The sequence below is a fragment of the Calliopsis andreniformis genome, chromosome 5, assembly GCF_051401765.1.
Source record: "Calliopsis andreniformis isolate RMS-2024a chromosome 5, iyCalAndr_principal, whole genome shotgun sequence".
Lineage (NCBI taxonomy): Eukaryota > Metazoa > Arthropoda > Insecta > Hymenoptera > Andrenidae > Calliopsis > Calliopsis andreniformis.
Genome location: NC_135066.1, coordinates 8,544,677 through 8,564,727, shown reverse-complemented (window position 1 = coordinate 8,564,727; position 20,051 = coordinate 8,544,677). Strand labels below are relative to the sequence as shown.

Here is a 20,051-nt window from a genome sequence, read left to right as displayed (position 1 = left end):
CTTTCGCCAGAGCTTGATTAAAAAATTTCCATATCAATATTACGTATCGATCAACGAGCCATCCATTTTCCTTAAGTACATCCACGTATCGAGTAATTAATCCATAAAATAGCCTCAACAAATTCAAATTCCAAAGGATGTTTGATTAACGTGAACTCCATCAACAAGGTAGATTGATCCTGCTGGTTTTCCGAGTGTAGATATACAGCGTACTCTGTAACACCGTCATCACTGGCTGTGTGAAGCGTTGGCCAACAGCACGGAACGCACGCGGCACTTGTCAGCACGCTAGGTACTCACATCTCGACATCAAAATTTCGATAAGAAACGGGTTCCCTCGAATAGTTTTTGCTCGGCAATAATCGAGCCAGCGAGAGTCGACTCGGCTTGACCGGTTTATCGGAATCCAGGCTGCGTTGCTGTTGGTGCATCGGCACGGCTAGACCCGCGACACTTGTTCATTCACTGGAATACCACCGACGCGGAGCACGTGTAAGCGCGTGTCGCCACCACTCCTGCCCCTGGCATTCGCCTGGTGCTCGCTGAATCATGACTTGGCGAACGGGCTGGTCGCCCGCTACGATGCCATGTCGTGCCGCTAGACCAGTTTCTATTCTCCTCGATGTAGAACAATTGAAATAGCGCGAACATCGGTTGTCCTCCTTAACACATACACGACGGCTCTGTACAAGTTTATTTCGATGGCCTTCTTCAAATCCCTTTAGTCTCGCATTCTTAGCGAGCGCCCACCAGACCAGGTCTAATCCTTCAGGCTTCTCGCTGTACGTCAGCATTTGGCTCGAATAGGGTTTAACGAACATCTCGATCAGAGGTTTCGGTTCGGTATTAGAAGAAGATTCGTCGACGGTGATACGTGGTAACCGGTTTGCAGGTTACCGCGATCAGCCCAGGTCGACAGCCGATTTTTCGAATTAAGCGTACGATCTTAATGATCCGCCCATCTCCGATCGTTGGCAGGACAGGTTTCGCTTGCGGGACTTAACGAGGTGTTTAGCCCTTTTGGAAGCCGGTAGGCCAAACAAGGGTCCAAGTGGGCCGGTCGAGTATTTACGACGCATTAGCTCTAAACGCGAAAGCTGGCCAACAAAGGTGATCTCGCGGCTGAGATCGGATGATACGTCGCGTTTGTTCAAGAATTCGCTCGTTTGGGTACACGGACACCGTAACAGCCAATTGGCTCCGCCTTACGGCTCTCTCTACGATCGCCGCTAGAAGCAACATGTTACGGAGAAATCTCAAAATTCTTAACAATCTCGACAGGACGACCTAATGTCTCTTTAAGCTCTGGACCCGCCGACAGGATCGACTCGGGACTCTTTTTTTGGGGCTGGTTTATCTGTGACAGACAACCTCCGAAAAGTCCCTACGATTAGACTTCTGATACAAAATTTATTTAGATGGTGTTATAATTATAATCAAAACCAGCATGTGCATCTCGTTAGAACGTGTTGGCTACTGGCGAAGCTTGCTGATATAATTTTAGGTGCACGTTAATAATTTACGAACAAAATGGGACAAATGTATTGACAATTTAATTAAATAGACACACTAAATTTTAATTAAATGTGAAATTTATGAGTACTATTAACAAAACTAGCAAAAATTTTTGAAATTTTTGAAAAAATTAATATTATGTGTGTTGAATGATATTTTTTACTTACAATTATATCACTTTTATAATTACTGGCACATGTTAAACTACAATTAATATCACTCAAATATTAATAGATTATCAATGAAAAATACACTTTACAGTTACCTATTGAGCGTCTTATCCTGAGGAACACGTTCAAGCAAAAGGCAAATAATATTAATTCACTGTGACAAATGCGAAAACCTTTTACTAAGATTGGCAACTAGACACACATCACACATCACAAATCTGAATAGACAATAAAATATAAGTCGACCATCGAACTGACTATCACGTTCTCTATTATCTATGACACGCGGTGTCTTTGATACAATTGTGCCGGAGCGTCCACAATATATTTTCGCGTACGTTTTGGCATTGTGCCAGACTTCACCGTTACGCTGAAATAATTTCGTCAGCCTTATACTGATGTGTCATCTATTTATGATTGATGTGTAATATATCAATGATCATCTCATCGAATATGCGAGTTGTAAATTTAATTTTAGCCACAAAATTTTGTCATTGAACCACAAACTATGCCGTGAACAATTGCGAACTAATGATTCATCACAGTCTTAAAATAAAACGATGACGTCGTCGCGTCGATTCGAAGTTTTCTATATTTTCAAATATTATACTGTACAATAACTGTATTTGAAAATTAAATTATACGGCTGAAGTTGTTTAACAGGATCAATTCCAGCAGTAAACGGTACAACGGTAATATTATCGTATCGCTAATTAGCACTGTACGTTTGCCTTTAAAATATGAAAGTTATAAAACCTCCTTTTGAATACAAAGTTTCCAAATTTCTCGGTAAATAAAGGCATATGGGCGCAGTATGCAACATTTTATGTTCTTAACTGAGGGCATCCAGGAATTAAAGTTTATGAAGAAGTTTGATCGTAGGTACACGTACAGCAGATGTTAAACGAAGTAGACGATGCCATAAAGAAGTAGCGGCTTCAGGACCCGATCGACTGATTATATCTTTATAAAATGACAAGTAATTGTACCAAAATATATATAACCTCGTGGCTTGTGTTTATCAACGTAGCAAGTGATGCGATGAAATTGCTCAATTTTAAAAAATTACCAAATTAATATATTTATCAACGCGATCGTTCACGAGTTCATGTTCCCATCGAGAGTAAAGACTAAAAGTCAGCCACGTCGACACTCGAAAGGGTGTACACCCGACGCGATGCACTTTCAATGGCAGTTACAAGAACGCAATTTCGATTAACGACTCTTCAGTGGAAACGTTAAAAATTCTCAAAGCGATAAACGTGATTTTTCCCTCGACTGGTTGGTATAATGTTCCCGATTTCGAAAATGAAACATTAGCATGTGCATGCGCCAGAAGGGACCGGTAGCATAATTACACTGATTGGTCGTCCGAGCCGGATGTGATGCTGAGTACGTGTGCGCGCGCACGCACGCGACCGTGTGCCTGTTAAACTGAACGAAACGAGCATTATCCGCGCTGGCACGTCGCTATCATCGGAACACCGGCTGCGTTATTATTAATCGCGTTAACGACATTGATACTTGACTCGACCGTGGTAACCTGACGGCTGATCAGATCAAACGTTTCATTGCTAACCTTCGCGCTGTTCCTTGAGCTGATGAACGGTCAAGTACGTTCAAGAGGAGCTGAAGAACAATACTTGGAACTGGTTTGGACGCTACTCTCTTTGGAAAGTTTTAAATAATTGGTATACGTATACTGGATTAAATAGGGATAATGTAATTTGTAAGAAAAAGTTAAGGAAACAAAACTGTAGATTTTTTTCACGTAGCTGTAAAGAGGAAATTTCCATAGTGTTGATATATAAGTACATATATTTAGAGTTGTAAGGTACTTGGCCATATTTCTATGTCTGTTCCTATTTCTGTGACTTTGGATTAAGATCCTTTAAAGTTCCTTTTTTATAATTCATTTTAATTCGAAGGTACAGAAATAGAGACGACCACAAAATATGGACAAATACCCTAGAACGAGTTTTAAACGACGGCACGCTCCCCTAGACTATTACGACGCAAATATGTATTTAGCAAAGCTATTCGACATGATATATAATTCAGAGTGAGAAATGAGCTTCTCTTGTCCCTACTCTAAGTTCGCTTAATACTTCATTCAATACCATAAATACAATAATGATACAGACTTTCATTGCGAACTGAAAAATATATTACGTACAAACGTACAAAAGAACCTAGAAACAGTTACCTGACAAAACGATCAACAGTGTCCAACGGCTGCAATCCTCGCGCGGATCCAGAAGCAGAGCATGTCTTCGGAAAAAGTAGTAATGCAGATCGAAGGTCTCGTTGGCCTGAGATCAAGGTAATCGGATCGAGGCGCGGAATCGCGGGAGAGAAAGTGGAAGAAGCCAATTCAGCGGCGCTAATTCGGAGCGTGCTAGTGTACAAAACGCTTCCACAGTGTTCCTCGTCTCCCACTTCATCCTCGTTTGAAAACAGTTGTCGAACGTTTCGTCGCGTTCCCATCCGACCCGTTGCTAGCCGTCTCTGTTGGTTGCACGAACCCCCCCCGATAAGGATCACCGGTGATCCTCGACACAGAATGGGTTGCCTCGCCTCCGAAATTCTTCGCCTGTACACTCTTGGCTCGTGCTACGAGAAACGTGGGAAGATTCTCAGGCATGGAAGCCGTTCGAGCCCCCACCAAGCACGGCCAACTACACGACGCGATGGCCTGCGTAGACTGTATGCACGTTCACCAGGGCACACGTACGTAACGTACACAGGAGCCTTCTATATGGGAATATAGAGGCGTCGTACTCTCCTCTCCTATCGCATTGTGCACCGAGCCGTGAGTCCTCTTTGTGCGGCAGAGGAGCCAACCTGGCCTGTAATGTAACCTTAGCGTGGCCCCATTGCCGCTTGTTGTGCACATAATACGAGGCTATTGTACTGAGCACGGGCCATATTGTTGCCCACATCTCGGTCGGCACCCTGCCACGCCAACGGCAACGATGATTCCCCTTCCCTTATTTCTTCCTCGCCCTCTTCGTCTTCTTATCCTTTTTTACGAGAACTTCGTCCTTTGCACCCTGCCCCTCCCTCCTCCCTGTAGTCTTCCTGATACTTTTATGAATTGAGAGGGGGCACTTGGATTTTGACAACTTACACAGCGTAATGCGATTAATCTTTTAATAGTTGTGCTTCTTTTTTTCTTCGAAACATGCCGCTGCTTCTTTAGCTTTACTGGACTTGTTATTTTGTCTACTTGGTATATATTGTCTATTTGTATTGTCCAAAACAAGATGCTTGCACTAGATTTTTCAATGATATCGAAATTCGTGAGGCTAGCTTATTCAGATAATGATTAAGCAAACGGCTGCTTTGTTTCGATATCTCCACTAAAAACTTACTGTATATGTACTCTTGAAAAATCAAAATGCAAGAGATTCTGTACTCAGACCTGCCTCGACAACACGTATTAGTCATCATCATCTTTTATTGTTGATTCCGCATTAAAAATACATTACTCAGTTAAAAGTAAAATTGTGTATTCCAATACTGCGGGCTATTAACACGGTGCTTACGTTTTATACTTAGAATTATCCATATATTTTACTCTTCATTTGTTTGCTACTATAGAAGACATACATATTATATACACATATATGTGTATGTAACAGAAGCGTTTTACTACAGACTCAGAATAATTTATTACACTTTTAAGTACTATTTTCATTCGAAGATAAAACGTGGATAAGCTCAGTAGTAGGTACATACTACAGTACATCTCTGCCAGATGAACAGATCTTCACAAGAGCAAAACGGACTTCACAATCTCAAAGAGAAGAGAAGAAAATACTTCATACCGTAGCATGCGGGTACTAATTCGATTCATGCTTCCAATAATTGGTATCGCGTAATAGACGTGCCCAAAGGATACCGCCTGCTTAAGCATTAATTTCTGATTTCAGGAATGTCGCTCGACAAACGAGCAATTTGCTGTACATAGAAATGAAAAATATGATAACTGAAACATAAAGATAGCACGACAAGATGTTATTAAACCGAGCTACTTTGTTTTGCTCATTATGCTTTTAAGATAGGGACTATGTAAGTCTCATTTGCACAAATAATCAAATTCTTCCTTTTCTAGAACATCGACGCTTGCTCGAGATAGCTAACGATTCCAAAATTCAGTAATTTTCTATGAAAAGTACATAAGTGTTAACCATCATTACAATTTGAAAATCTAACAGTCTGTGGATTGTACGAAAGACAGGTAGCTACTGGCAGATTTGGTGACCACGTGTCACGAAACTTCGAGGCCTCTGTCGGTGATTAATCGGTCTCGTGCAGCTAAGTCTCGACGTGCCGTTGCTTCATGTGCTTACGTTACGTAACTTAATCGGCTTTACCTCTCAATCTGGTGAGGTGAAAGTCTCCGTACTTTGTTAACAGGGAAGTGAATTTGACGACGTCTGAATTGGACGGATGACGTCGTTGATAATTAATTCCAGATACTGGGGACACCCTGCTGAAGTTAACCGGTTCATCGAATGAAAAATATGGTCGTCTAATTAAAGTACTTCCAAGAGAGCGTTTGACGCCGATCATTTTTCTTTAAAAGGTTATGTATAGCTGTAGACTGGAAAAAAAAAGAATTTTAGTAAGAGAAAAAGTTGTGCTTCCAGTTCTGTGGGTCATTCTTCTACCACAGATGTTGCCAAGCGATCGCGATGTTTAACGTGAAGGCGATTAAAAGGCTACCTTCGAGGCCCTCGACGAATAGGAAGAGAATCCGTTCGACTTAATGCCCGATTATTCATCGTGTGAAGAAATCAGAAATACCGATCTCTGGTCGGCATCTGTGTGAGCACTAATTGAATGCAGTAATGAAGTTGGTGAAAAAAAGACGAGGAACTAGGGATAAAAAGTAAGAGAACGAAAGATCTCCTTGGGAATCACGCCATTTCGCTGCAGCAAGCATTTCTTTATATATAAAGACGTAAAGGAAGGTTGAAAAAAACAGGATACTTACTAACATCAATAAAAATCAAAATAAATTAGTGCAAAAATGCTTGATTCTTACTTGTAAACGATATGTAAATAAGTTGCAGACCACTCACAAACTCGGATTATAAAATGTGAAAATGCGCTTATACGAAATCAGTAAATATATACTATAATTTTCTGTAAAATATACATACTACCAATAATAAGATAAGATAGTAAATATATGTTGCTATCTACAGAAGCTATATCAATGAGTATCACGTTCTATCCAACTGTCCAGTTTTATCCAACCTGCTCCTATCTACGTTCTACAATTAAGCTGCTATCGTGGGCTATAATTTACTGCAGATATCTATATTAAAAATATTTCAGAAAACTAAGTTCACTCTTCCACAGTTCGTTGCTTCATAAAAATTCGCCATAGGTAAACATTTAACAATCCCTTACCAAACGCCTCAGAATTCACGAGAAAAGGGGGCACATCTATTGTAAGCACATCAAAGAAACACAAAGAATATACCCCAGGCATCGTTTAATTAAATATTAAAGCGAAGGAAATAAGCTCTGTCGTGAAGAGCAAATAAGCGCAGAAATTGGTCGAACGTTTTCTCCGTGGCGAAACTGTCAGGACCCGCCCTGAAGGAACTGAGAACCGAGGAAGCATCACGCGAGGCCCTTCGCTCGATAAACATCGAAATGACCGCGTGACCTGTTTAGCTTGGCTCAATTACGAGCCCGGCAGGAATTACACCTGCTGTCAAGAGGCGCAGACTCCGCGATAGGGTGGCAGCAACGATTCACGAAGGTGGCTGGGTGCGTGTTCTCCCGGCAAAAATGTACGGTTACGACAAAGCAACGATGAGGGGCCAGGTCGCGGAGGGGTGCAATTTTCGCGGTTTGCATTTTTCGCCATTACCGAACGTACCGTTATTCCCTGGTAATCGTGTCTCATCGTTCCTCGGCCCGGTTCTTCCTCGAAGAGCCACCTGCTTCGCGTACACCAACTCGAATTAACGTCGATGTTGACTGAAAGGTTACTCGAACAACGGTCCCCTACCGGGCTGCGTGTTTCGGCTTTATTTTTAACTCTTTCCCCGCAACGCGGCGAGCCGCTTCTTCGTCTTGTCCGAACAGTCGTTTTTTCATTCAACGAATCACAGAAATACAGGGAAGGTATTAAACAAATTTTATGGGCTGCACGCCGAATCACACTCTTCATCATTTTCGAACGAGGTTTTTTTCAAATGTTATTCGCGTGCTATCGAAATGCTTTATTTAAGGATAATATAATCTTATGCAAGACTATTCGTCGTTGATATGAATAAAAATACACGATGAATGGTCTAACGGATGATTATGATAACGATGAAGGGAAGCGTAATAATGATAATGCCAACGATAATGCTGAACAGAAATAAATAATGGAATTGATTATTACACATAAAACAAAATTATAAATGCAGCAGACTTTTCTGGGTACATGTACTTATTACGTATAACTTCAATAAGGAGATTACTTATTATGTGTAGTTTATACTAGATTTATGAGTTTGTTATATGCTAAGCTAAACGGATAGGAATTGAAATATATTCGTTCTTTTGCACGCTCTAAGAAGACACGGATGACACGTTACTGGAAAGGATACAATTAGGGAAACGGCAGTGGATGATGGCTGATCATTTCAGAGAAAATAAAATAAGTGTTTCATAGTATAATTACTTGTGAACTTGCTTAAACTTTCCTCTCTAAAATCATGATAGTATAATACTATACCATAGAACAGACTATGCAATAAAGATATTAAAAATAATATTAGTTATAATGAGGGTAGTAGAACTTTGATACTTGCATCCATCTTTATCTCCCTGTTTTACAAAGATTTAGGTTCAGTAGTAGACTCGATTCATCGTCATTTTACCACATTCTAGAATATGAATACAGTATTGTCTCGACATAAGTTCACTTGTAATCAGCTACATGGACTAAGATAAGTTTACGCATTAGCAGCTTGAATTTGCCTTCCTGAGGTCAAGGTAAATTGCAAGAATATGTAGTTCGAAAGGAACTTGAGTGTCTATTGAACTTCCATCGAAACAACACTGTATAATTACACAGCTGTAACATGAGTTATACTGAAATACTTATAAAAATGCATAAGCTGTTGGTCAGAAGAAGGAGTAACAAGCATGCAACGGTAAATCATCATGAATGATTCGACTTCGGAAGCGTTACTCGTTGGGCTGCATTGAAGCAGAAATTGTTTTATGAAGGGACGTTAAAAATACTAAGTGTAGCAAAACGTTTACAGGCTGCACTACGTACTCTGGCATGTTATATTCTTTACGACATCGAACTTCTACAGCAGGTATGTAAAGAGACAAATTGATCCCATTAAATGAAAAATTAATTGACAGGTCTTCGCTGTTGATTATACATCTGAATACAGACGAACGTCAATCTTACATGACACGGAGATGCTTTAACCGTTGATTTACTCAAAATTAATTAACAGCAAATTGGTTACGTAAACTTACGATAAAGCTCTACCCGTACCATTGGAACTGACGAAGGATGGAAGAGCGTTGAAATTACGCGAAACAAGTTGTCCTTCGATCTTTCCGAGAGCCACTAGAGAACCACTCGTGGAGAAAATGAGGCGGCCGTTTCAGAATTTGTGTTTTACATTTTCCAGTATCGATGAGCTTGAACGATGAGGGAACTAATTAACAGCCGCTACCGCTTAGCGTTCGAAGACCATTTCAGCCGCAGGCGCTACGTCGTTTCTACACCGACGGATATTTTTCTTTTCTCGGACACGCTGCACCGTGTTTTTTACCATAAGGAGGACGTCGGCTCCGCTTTCTTCTTCCTCCCATTAACGTTTTGAGTCTTAATTATAACTTTAGTTTTCCATTAAGTGTGTATTCGACTCGTAGGAGGGTGATTTTTAACCAATCGTAAATTAAGATACGAATACATGCATTTGAGATTAGTTCTTTAAGGGCGTACGCGATTCAGATGGCCTATCAAAATCAAATAAACGTTAAGTTTCCTTTCTGTGGTAACCATTAAGTAGAATATTGAGATTTCTTAAACTCATGTTGTGTAATAAGTATTTTAACTTTATTTTCGATCGGGTTTTAAGACTTAAAGCTACAAAATGGTGGGTATTGCCTATCGTCATGTTCGATGCTACATTTACAGCTTGAATAAATATAAGGTAAATGCTCCAACAGCTGAACACTTAAGATGTCAAATGTCTCAATAAGTGGACAACCGAAAAGTACATATTCCGATACTTAAATCGTATCCAAATAACTGAATACACCATTTCATGATAATATTTTTCTCAGAGAGCATTGAAAAGCTTTTCCTCCAAATTATCAACACAGAGTTTTGCCAGGATAAGTACACTTCCATGCATAAATATTTCTACACTTTTACATTATTAGATATACATGAAATACAGTATTTGTAAACCTTACATACTCATTAGATTTGTAGCCAAAACTATGTTCCAGAATTTTACTTGGTTCACTTTACATACCTATTTCAATAACGTGGAAGTGTCCAAATACTTATACACGTTAGTGTATACACAAACGATATCCTCCCAGCCCTGATTATCCCAATTACGAAAAACCCCTAGCGATGGGCTACTGGTAACCTGAATGGTCGGTGAAGAGCAGTCGGAACACCACGCCACCAAATCATTTAACACCCCACACACAGGGAGCACCGGGTGTGCGCGCAGTTCCAATCCCCGAAATTAGGGTCGAAAATCATGACACGTCCCCTTGGTTCTTCCTTCACGCATGGGGTTGTACGGCCTCATTCCGACGCACAGGTGGTGGCTCTCCTCGTGGGAACCCGTCAACCAGAGTCTTCCCGTGTTAGAGGAGGCACGGCACGAAAGGCCTGTCCTTTCCCCGACGATTCACCCCGCAGTGAGGCATTTAAAAAGCCTCGCAAGTGTGTCGTAGCCACCCTAAATCGAGCCATTCTTCTCGAGCTCGTTTGCCTTCGTCGGGGATTCCTTTTCCTGGCGTATAGAATCGAGATGGATGCGGGGGCACCGACGGGAGGGATCGAAAGATGCGTGCTGGGGAAGCGTGCTGCTCGTGTGCTACTCGTGTGCTGCTCGTGTGCTGCTCTTGTGCGACCAGCAGCGGTTCTCGAATTGCTTAACGCCCGTCTCATCAACCAGTCGTTCACCTTAAGGGGTCGGTTAATCTTTCGGTCACACCGAGGTGGAGGCTTTTTTTAGATATTTCTTTCCATTGACGAACGTTCGTGGTTCAATTTCAACTTTAATATTCCCTTTTCTTTATATAGCGTACTGTGAAATAGTATATGCTGACGTTTAGTATCCACTTTTTGCTTTCTTTTAAATTCATGGCCCCTACTCTCGTAACCATTGAGAAACTTCCACGAACTTCCCGTTGGCAAAAATTCAACTTCGTTGGCACCAGAATCTGGACAAGTTCGTTATCTCGATCGAATGTTCTCGTTCTGGGGAAATAATGGGGGTTGATAAAAAAGCTGTAAACAAGCATGAAGATTTTCGCAAATACTCAATATGTTTCTTAACTACAACGTGAATTCCAATTCGCGAGTGGTATATAACACATTTTAACTATTTTTTTATGTTAATTATGTATCCAACGTAATTCTAGATTCGATAGCAGAAAAAAATTAATGGAGCGTGTATATCCTACTACTCGATTGATTTGTTCTTTTATTGATGAAATAAAGCTTTATGAAAAAAACTGTTGTTATGTAGTGCAAATTAGACTCACTGAATTGTATAATTACCTTCATCTGTTTTGCTAATAATATAAGTAAAATAATACAGAAATTAAAACTGTCGAATTTCGAGTGAATTCACATTTATGCATTGTAAGACTATGTGTTTCAGTTATAAAATTTCAAAAAATACACCTCCTGCCATCAGTATGGAAATAATTGACAGAGCGCATTCGGAGAATGGTACTCATTATCTCACCACCGCGAATAAATGAGCTGCAGAACTGCTCGATAATCTCGCTGTAGGGTGTAAATTCCAATTTCGATTGGCAACGTTCTTATTTAATGTTCCACGTTTTCGCTCAATCTTTGCAATCTTGAAAACTTTGTAAGTGATACACAGAACTTCAATATCTCCAGAAATTCTATCTTGACTTTTTTATAGTTTTATTGCCAATAATTTGACAGAAAATTGAACAATACGAGGTATTATTATTAATAATACACGCAGTGTTAGGATTCAAACTAAATCATAAAATAATTACTGTAGGAAAAAATGTTTCAGACAAAAGTTACACGGTTTTGAAGGAAGCATTCAGTAATATAATTGGTTTTATGTTTTGTTTCTTTATCGAGTGTATGGAGGTCACCTTCACTTTTTATAATAATACCTAAGGTATTTTTTTCGAATTTTAAACACCTCTTAAAGTAGAAGTTATTTTGTAAGTATTTCAGTAATTATGAATTTTAGACCTTACTTGGTATAATACTTTTTTATGCAGAATTTGATGTTCTCCGGAAGGAGAACTTAGGCATTACATTAAAATAAAAAGAAGGTGACCTCGGTGTCTGAATAAAAAAATAAAACGTTATAGAATTAATTATACTACTGAATGCCTCCTTCGAAACCGTATCATTTTTTTCTGAAACACTTTTTCATATAGTAAATATTTTATGAGTTATTTTGAATCGTTCGAATACGTAAAATAAACTTTTTTTATGACACTATAATGATAAATGTCACTAATAAATGAGTAAAATTGTATTATAAACTTAATATCCAGAATGAATAATAACTACATATAAGAAATAACATCTGTTATCAAGTTTTTCACATCCCGTTGCAACCATTTGTTGTTCCACGAAATTTCAGCCTTTACTCCCAAGACCACTGAACATTTATGTGCAAAGGAGATCGTGAGGGGAAATAATTCATAACTTTCCAAACTTATTACTCGGTAATAACTAATTATTATATCGTTATTAACTTTCTTAAAAATTTAAGGGAGATATTTTGATTACTATTAAAATATTTCCTTTCAATGTGAAACACAACAAAAATCGAAAACAGAACTGCATATTTAATTTTATATCAATTCATGTGTTCAGCATCAAAATAATTCATTGTCGTCTGTTTTATACGGTCAATATTTTCGATTGTCACACTATATAAAAGAAATGAAATATAAAATTTTTTTAATCTTTCACTGATCGAATCTTTTATATTTATCATTAATGAACTTTTTTTCTATCCATGGGGGATGAGCATTCAAGAATCGATTTAACGTGTTTTTCGAACGATAGGCAGTTACGCAGAGTGTATAATAACGGAGTTTCATGGCACCTCAAAATATAAGGTGAGCACTGAAATGAATCGATAAAATCTGCAGAAACTTAATATGCAGGTCCCTTATAATTTGCAACATATATACCTACAGTATTACAATGTATAACATGGTACCGAATATGAGACGCTAATAAATGTATGTAATGCGTCCAATTTAAATGACGGACTAATGAATAAGCTCTCCCTTATCAACATAAGTTGCAACAACAGTTTCACTTCGAACTACTTCACAGCTTCCGACATATTTTAATTACGTTCATTCAACACTTACTGTTCACTTAACTTTTAGTTTCCTAGTCTTGTCTATCCACTTTCTATTCACACTCTTCCATCAGTTTACTAATTTCATCCACTTGAAAAGGAAAACCGCAAACACAACAAAAACAATAAAAACGAAACACAGGGAAAAAATTCACAAATATAAAATATGTTATTTCCCGTGTTCCCTTTATTTAGAGAACAATTTCGAGAAAAAGAAGTAGAAGACGCTGACAAACCAGTTTCGAATATTCTGTCAATTTAAATGAACTTCGTCGAAGGGAGAAACGATTAACTGCTCAACGGTCCAATAAAAGGAAAAGGAACGTTAAAGAGAACTTATCGCCGTGGATATCAAAGTGGCCACGCACGAAGCCTGACAAGTAATCCTATCAGGGTGCCAAGTCATCGTCCAACCTTTAAAGCGAGGATTTCGGTGTACGTATTGCTCGCGAGGGAGCTCTGGAAGGATTAGAGACCCCGAGAATGGCTGGATCAAAGGATCCGATGGTTGGTCACCCTGCATTCCGCGCGTACGCGCACGCATTGCAGGGAATTCGGTTGGTCACGCATCCTGTCCCAGGCACGGTGATTTTCTTTTGTAAGGCAAATTGACGATGCGAGCCGCGACACGTCCTCCAACGGCCTCGAGAAAACAACACATGCCTTCACACCGCGGGTTCCCATAGCCTCACGGTGCCATTGTCCACGGCGAAGCAACAGCTCGTGCCTCGCCTTTCCTTACCTTTTCTCCTCGATCGCGTTGCCGTTCCCTTCCGCTTTCCCCCTTTCCTCGCACCTTCCCCTTTCCTCATCCTCATTACGCCGTGACTTTTTTTTTTCTCCACCTCCCTCCCCCTTCTGATTCTCCTCCTCCTCCTTCGAGGTCGTTACACGTACACGGGCCACGGTATCGACTACCGCTGTTCCGTGAATTACAAGAAGTACGTTTCGTTTAAACCTGTTGAATGATTTATCGCTTTATGCCACGGATGGAGGTTCGCTACGTTTTCGTGGAACCTTTCGAATCAAGTGTCGTTTCGGCTCGTGTACCGAACGACTCCACTGCGCAAACGGATGTTGCTTATAACTGTTGAATGCTGCGATTCAGTGGTTCGTGGTAATTACGTGCAATATGTACACACTGCGAGCGCTCGGGAGGAACTGTGGTAACAGGGTCTACTGGGATTCAGATATTATTTGGTAAAGATTAAACATGTGTGGCTTGACTAGGTTTGTGAGTAAGTACTTAAATTTCAGTCACTGAGCAAGCTGTGTGTTCAAAACGCATAGTTACTTCTGTTTCATTGCTGTAGATACATTTTTACCGAACCTGGATTACTCGCTTAGTAACCTAAGGACTTTGGTTAACTTCTCTTCATCAAATAAAGTTTAACTTTAGCTACAGGATGTTTGGAACAGATGTCAGAAATTTTAAGATGCTTCATTTTAAGAGATTCTACATGTCAAAGGAGGACAAAAAAGAAGAATAACGAAATTGCGATTGAGGCTTCGTTTCATAGACATTAATTGTTACAAAAACATTTAAAATTTGCCTGTAACGTGTCTGACTTGGGACTTATTCTACTGCCAACGCGACGTGCATTAGACCAGACATAGTGAAATCAGTAGAATAAGTCCCGAGTATGCAACTGTTGACACAAGTTACTTATTTACTTAGTTCTTCATCGTCAAGAATTTTCCTTCCTGTTACGGTTCTAAGAACGCCAATATTATGGTTAGTGGTCACTGTAATTTATGGATCGGGAAACCCATAGTCGATCTGATGAATAACTATTATCCTGGACTTTGTGCCATACTAAAAATAATTCTCTGCATATTGTGAAATCTCACACGTCCTTCACAATTTACGTAAATTTTCCTGGATGCTTGACACAATCTGGGAGGGAACCACCGCATGAATCACTGTGACGACGAAGAGATTCAGACAGAAAGGTTAAGGTTATCGGATATAGATGACGGTAAAAACGCTTTAGTCAATTTGGTGCGGTTTTCGGAAGCGGAGGACACGGTTGCGCAGGACGAGCGCTCGTTCTTGCGAATGCATACGTCTATATACGTCTAGATATTTGATTTTCGATTTATCGGTTCGGTAAAAAATCATCGGCTAATCGAACTGTTCTTTAAGATCGACAGCCCGCTTACTGATTCCTCTTTCTTGGCCCACTCGCTCAGACTTTTTATCCCCAGAACGATCCCCTTGATCTCCGTTCCACGATTCATGGTGAGCAGTTTTTGCGTCCTCAGCCACCCGTCGCGCGAGACACTTGCGTATAAATATTAATGCGTCCAGGATACGCCGTAACCTAACCAACGAGTTTTTCAAATGTGAATGATATTTATAGAGCACGATCTATCTGTGGGAAGAAAGATCAAGAGAATAAAATCATCTTGACTACGGTGACGTTGAAGTGTAGCCACCTTGGTAGCAAATTTTGTGAACTGGAACCACTTAAGATTAGTATTCCTACTGTCTTTTTCACGCGTAAGAACAATATGTTTCAGCAAAGTCAAAGAGCCACACATGAAACAGGTACAAGCCGCCGCGTGGTTCCTCTGTCGATTCCTCGAAACGTGAACGCTACAAGTGTACAAAAATGCGTAAAGACATACGTATGCACGACGTGTGGCTTGACCACTGATTGATATTCCCGATACGAGTCCAAGAAATTCGTGAGAACAATTTCGGGACGGGAGAGCACTTGCAAAAGTAGGCGTACGCATTAATCTTACAACGCTGAACATCTGTGCTCGCAGTGGTTGCTGTGTGTCTCAGGAAAATCATCGAACTTACATTTTATACCCATTAAGGGTAAGTCAGTAATGACGCCTGTTATTTTTCTGCCAAAAATGTACCTTTTTCTTATAAAAATTGCGAAAATCAGCGAATTTTTACTTTTATGAGATTTCCGGCTTTGTAAGGATTCACCTGAATCTATAATTACCGTCACTATTACCAGAGCACGAATAGGTATCGGTGTTGGTTTAATTATTGTAATTCGTATTCGATGTAGCTGTCAATTACATGGGCTTAATAATAATCGCGCATTTAATGTGCACTTCAAAATGATAAACCTGAGTAGTGCTTCCGTGCATCACAGTTAATTACGTAGGTGAAAGCTGCACAGTTTTTCGTGAAACGAGTCGTCGATGTAAACAAATTGGACATAATTCGTACTTTGTAGCCTGTCTTGCTTTTTGATAAGAATAAACATTGAAAGGAATATTAAAAAGCGGTTCACTTAAGTACAAATATCACACTAAAAATATAAATGCAAATATAAATGCTTAAAACGTTGCCATTATATAAAGAAGAAAAAAATAAAAATAATATTTATTGTATGATATGGGTAAGCGTTTATTACAAGTACGTTTTCATTGCTTTTTCTCATCATTTGAAAGATTCCCTGTTTTTTTACAGTGTCATATGAGTTCAAATAGAAAATTCTTACGTGAGCATATGGAATGAATATTATGGACGTTGCATAACGATGAACACGGTAACATCTATTAAAAAGTAGTGCAGAAGGTTGTTAGAGGTCGTGATTTTCAGACTGACTACGCGTGTCACGTGTCGTGCAACACTGATCGTCGACGGCATACGTCATGTAGATGACCCTCGTGATTCTAATCACGTAGCACGTGAGTAGAAATTTCTATAGGCTGGATACGGACTTCCTTGTGGGGCTCTGACCGGTCATGCGACCACTTTAATAATTCACCATTTGCCTCACGATTAAAAGCCACTTATCTGCTCCAATCGTTTCAACGAACAAACATGTATACAGAAAACGTGTCCACTTCTCTCTTACTTTCATCTTAAATAGAATTTCATGATTTCACATGACCAGAAAATAGGTTGAAACTCAGAGCAAACGAATTTATTGAAAATTAATCAACATTTTATCACTGTGCATACGAAGAAGTGAATAGGAAAAAATGGCTCGGTATTGACAGACAATGATTTCACTACAAATTACAGTTTATTATGGCTTCATGTAATTGTCCCGCATAATTAGCACGGCACACCATGTGACACTAAAAACTATTCATATCTGATCGTGATCAACAATTAACAGCGAAACCGGTTACACTTTTTGACCTGGAGATCATACGACGCCAGCCGACGATCTTTATCAGGCGATTAATTAAAACTAACAAATCGATGAGCGCCAGATAGCAATAGAAATCTGTGACGTGGCATTTATCGCTACCATACTTTCCTGCTTCGTAGCACCTAAGTTAATAGGTCGCAACATGAAAGGCATTCTATATTTATTTTGAAAAATTGCTTCTATTATTAATTCTCGATCATCATCTTGAGTCTAAATGACCCAAAATTTGACTTTTGAAGAAAGAGATCTTTAAAACGACACTTATAGCGGCTCTAGCTGTGTCGTTTGGTGTTAATTTCGATTATTTATAAAATGTTGTATTGCTCGAGCCAATAAATTTGACTACGTACCTGTATAATTACACCACTTTCCTTATTCAAAAACTGCCCTTCTTCCATACATTAAATAAATAAATTTTATGAGACATGCATTAAAAGAAATTTTTTTCTTAAATTTTCTTAAATCATATCTTGAGAACATCACCCCAAATTTTTAGCAATATAAGTTAAACCTCAGAAATGTTATAATTCTTTCAGAAAACTGTTTGTTTCGAAACTTACAGTTTTATAAACCTCTCTTAACGTGATGTTAGTTCAATTTTTCTTATTTTTTAATTTATTATCACCGAAACATATTTTAGGATATTCAACCTAAAGTAGGTGACCACAACTTCGCCACGCCACGTTTAAAGCGTCTAACAATATTTCTAAATACCTACTTAGTGAAATTATTAAATATCTTACAAAATTCAGGGGCTTATCTCACATCTACAACACTACTGTTATTTTGTAATTTTAATTCGATACTTGTTCATGGATTTCTCAAGCGTGGCAAATTTGAAAACACTTTGAAATTGTGTCATTGTACCTCATATTCTCAAACTTTTCAGATTTAATATCGCTTCTAATTTTTTAACAACTGCTGACAAATTTAACTGATTCTACATGACCCAGTGTATAAATCGTGTGCCATAAAATAGGTGTGATAACCAAAAACTAATAGCTACTCAATAAACACGTTATATTAATATCATTTTATCAGCCGTAGTAACACTACGTAGCTTAAAAAAAAAATAATACATAGAAAACTAAATCGTTCGAATCCGATTGAGGAGGCATTAAACGATTTCCAGCGACTGTCCCGTGTGGGTGATTGCGGTGAGACCATGCGGCACGGAAACAGTATTAAAACTCGGCTGGTCGGTAGGTGCACGCGATGCACGGTGTCATTGGCGATTAAACAACCGGTGTGGCGTGTGGTTGTGCGTGTGCGCTTCGCGTATCGCGTTCCTACTTAGGTCGCGATCACCGACACGATCGGATCGCTCGGCGTACACGCGGCAAATCGTCCGAGCGATGGTCAAGAAGACCCACGGATCGAGGCTGAGGGACGCAACAGGGAGGACGAGGGCACGCGATGACGTCACGTCCGGCGCGAGGGCAACGAGTGTGGGAACTGGCGGCAGGTGCGATCGAGAGTCAGTCAGAGAGAGCCTCGCTCGAGGGGCGGGGTAAGGGGATGAAATGGCCGGAGAAGACGGGAGGAAAGAAGCGAGAGATGAGGGGAGAAAGAAACAAGTGGCGAAAGGGAGCAATGAGCGCGATCGGGAAATGAAGGGAGAGAAATGGAAAAATCGGAGGCGAGCGGAGTGGCAGGAGGTAAAAGGAGGAAGGGGAATCTTCTGTTGCGAACTATGAGGGGGAACTGAATGAAGATGAGGGAAGAGAAAGGTATGATAACACGGAGGAAAATGGGAATAGTGTACATTTTAGAAATGAACAATTCGTGAAATGACAAAATTGGAGTGTGGGGTTGCTGATTGAAAAGGTGAATGTCGACGTCTTGCGAGGTCGTTAGGTCAAGAATAAAAATAAAAAGAGAACTGTCAGAAGCGTCCTCGTCGCGTGAAACGTTCAGGTGGAAATGGTGTAAATATGGCTGTAACGAACACGATACCTCGAACGCGAACTTTTCCCTGTATTCACGCGATGCGTGGACACGCGTGATGCGTGTGCGTTGATACGCAGGGTCAGGCGTGTGCATCTTTCGCAACATGTGTGCCGGGCATAATCTACGCTAGCAGCGCGACGCGTGTGCGTGCGTGTGCACGGCGTGCGACCTCCATTCTTCCCCTTCTCCTTCTCGCCTTTGGACGAAGGGTGAGAAGTAGTAGAGCAGGGGAAATTTCATCCTACCGATACTCGTCACCCTTGATTCAGCCTCTTTTTGTTCCCTCTTCGTACTCTCCTTTTTATCTCGACTCGTTTCATATCCTTCACGTGCCTTCCTCCTTTCTTCTGTGGCCCATTTAGCTCCTTTACGTCTTCCTTCTTTACAGTTTTATCCTTTTTCTACTGCGCTCGCTATTCACAGAGTAATATTTATGCAGCAGACTGCAATTTAAATATGCTGGTAGTTGTAAAAGTGTTCTAACTCAAAAATCTAAAAAGGTTGCATTGGTATACATTAAATCGACCATAAATTCGACGTCTTTATATCTTTTCCTTAGACTAGTTTCATAATTACCAGCATAAATATTCTTCAATTTTTAGACCTAATTAACCACGTCACCATAAAAAGGCCTAACGTCACGAATTTTTCTAGAACGTAATCAGCGACAA

At 39.9% G+C, this 20,051-nt stretch overlaps 1 protein-coding gene across 3 annotated transcripts in view; it reads right to left on the bottom strand.

Annotated features, from left to right (window-relative positions):
• The window catches only part of LOC143178898 (tubulin monoglutamylase TTLL4), a 100,788-nt gene that overhangs the window by 9,662 nt on the left and 71,075 nt on the right, over positions 1–20,051 (bottom strand). The window contains exon 1 of one of the 3 annotated variants that reach the window (XM_076377829.1): positions 3,892–3,958. The exons of the other annotated variants lie outside the window; for them this stretch is intronic. The gene's annotated coding sequence lies outside the window, so the exon portion shown is untranslated. Of the gene's footprint in view, positions 1–3,891; positions 3,959–20,051 lie in introns of those variants that run through there. 3 annotated transcript variants of the gene reach the window in all.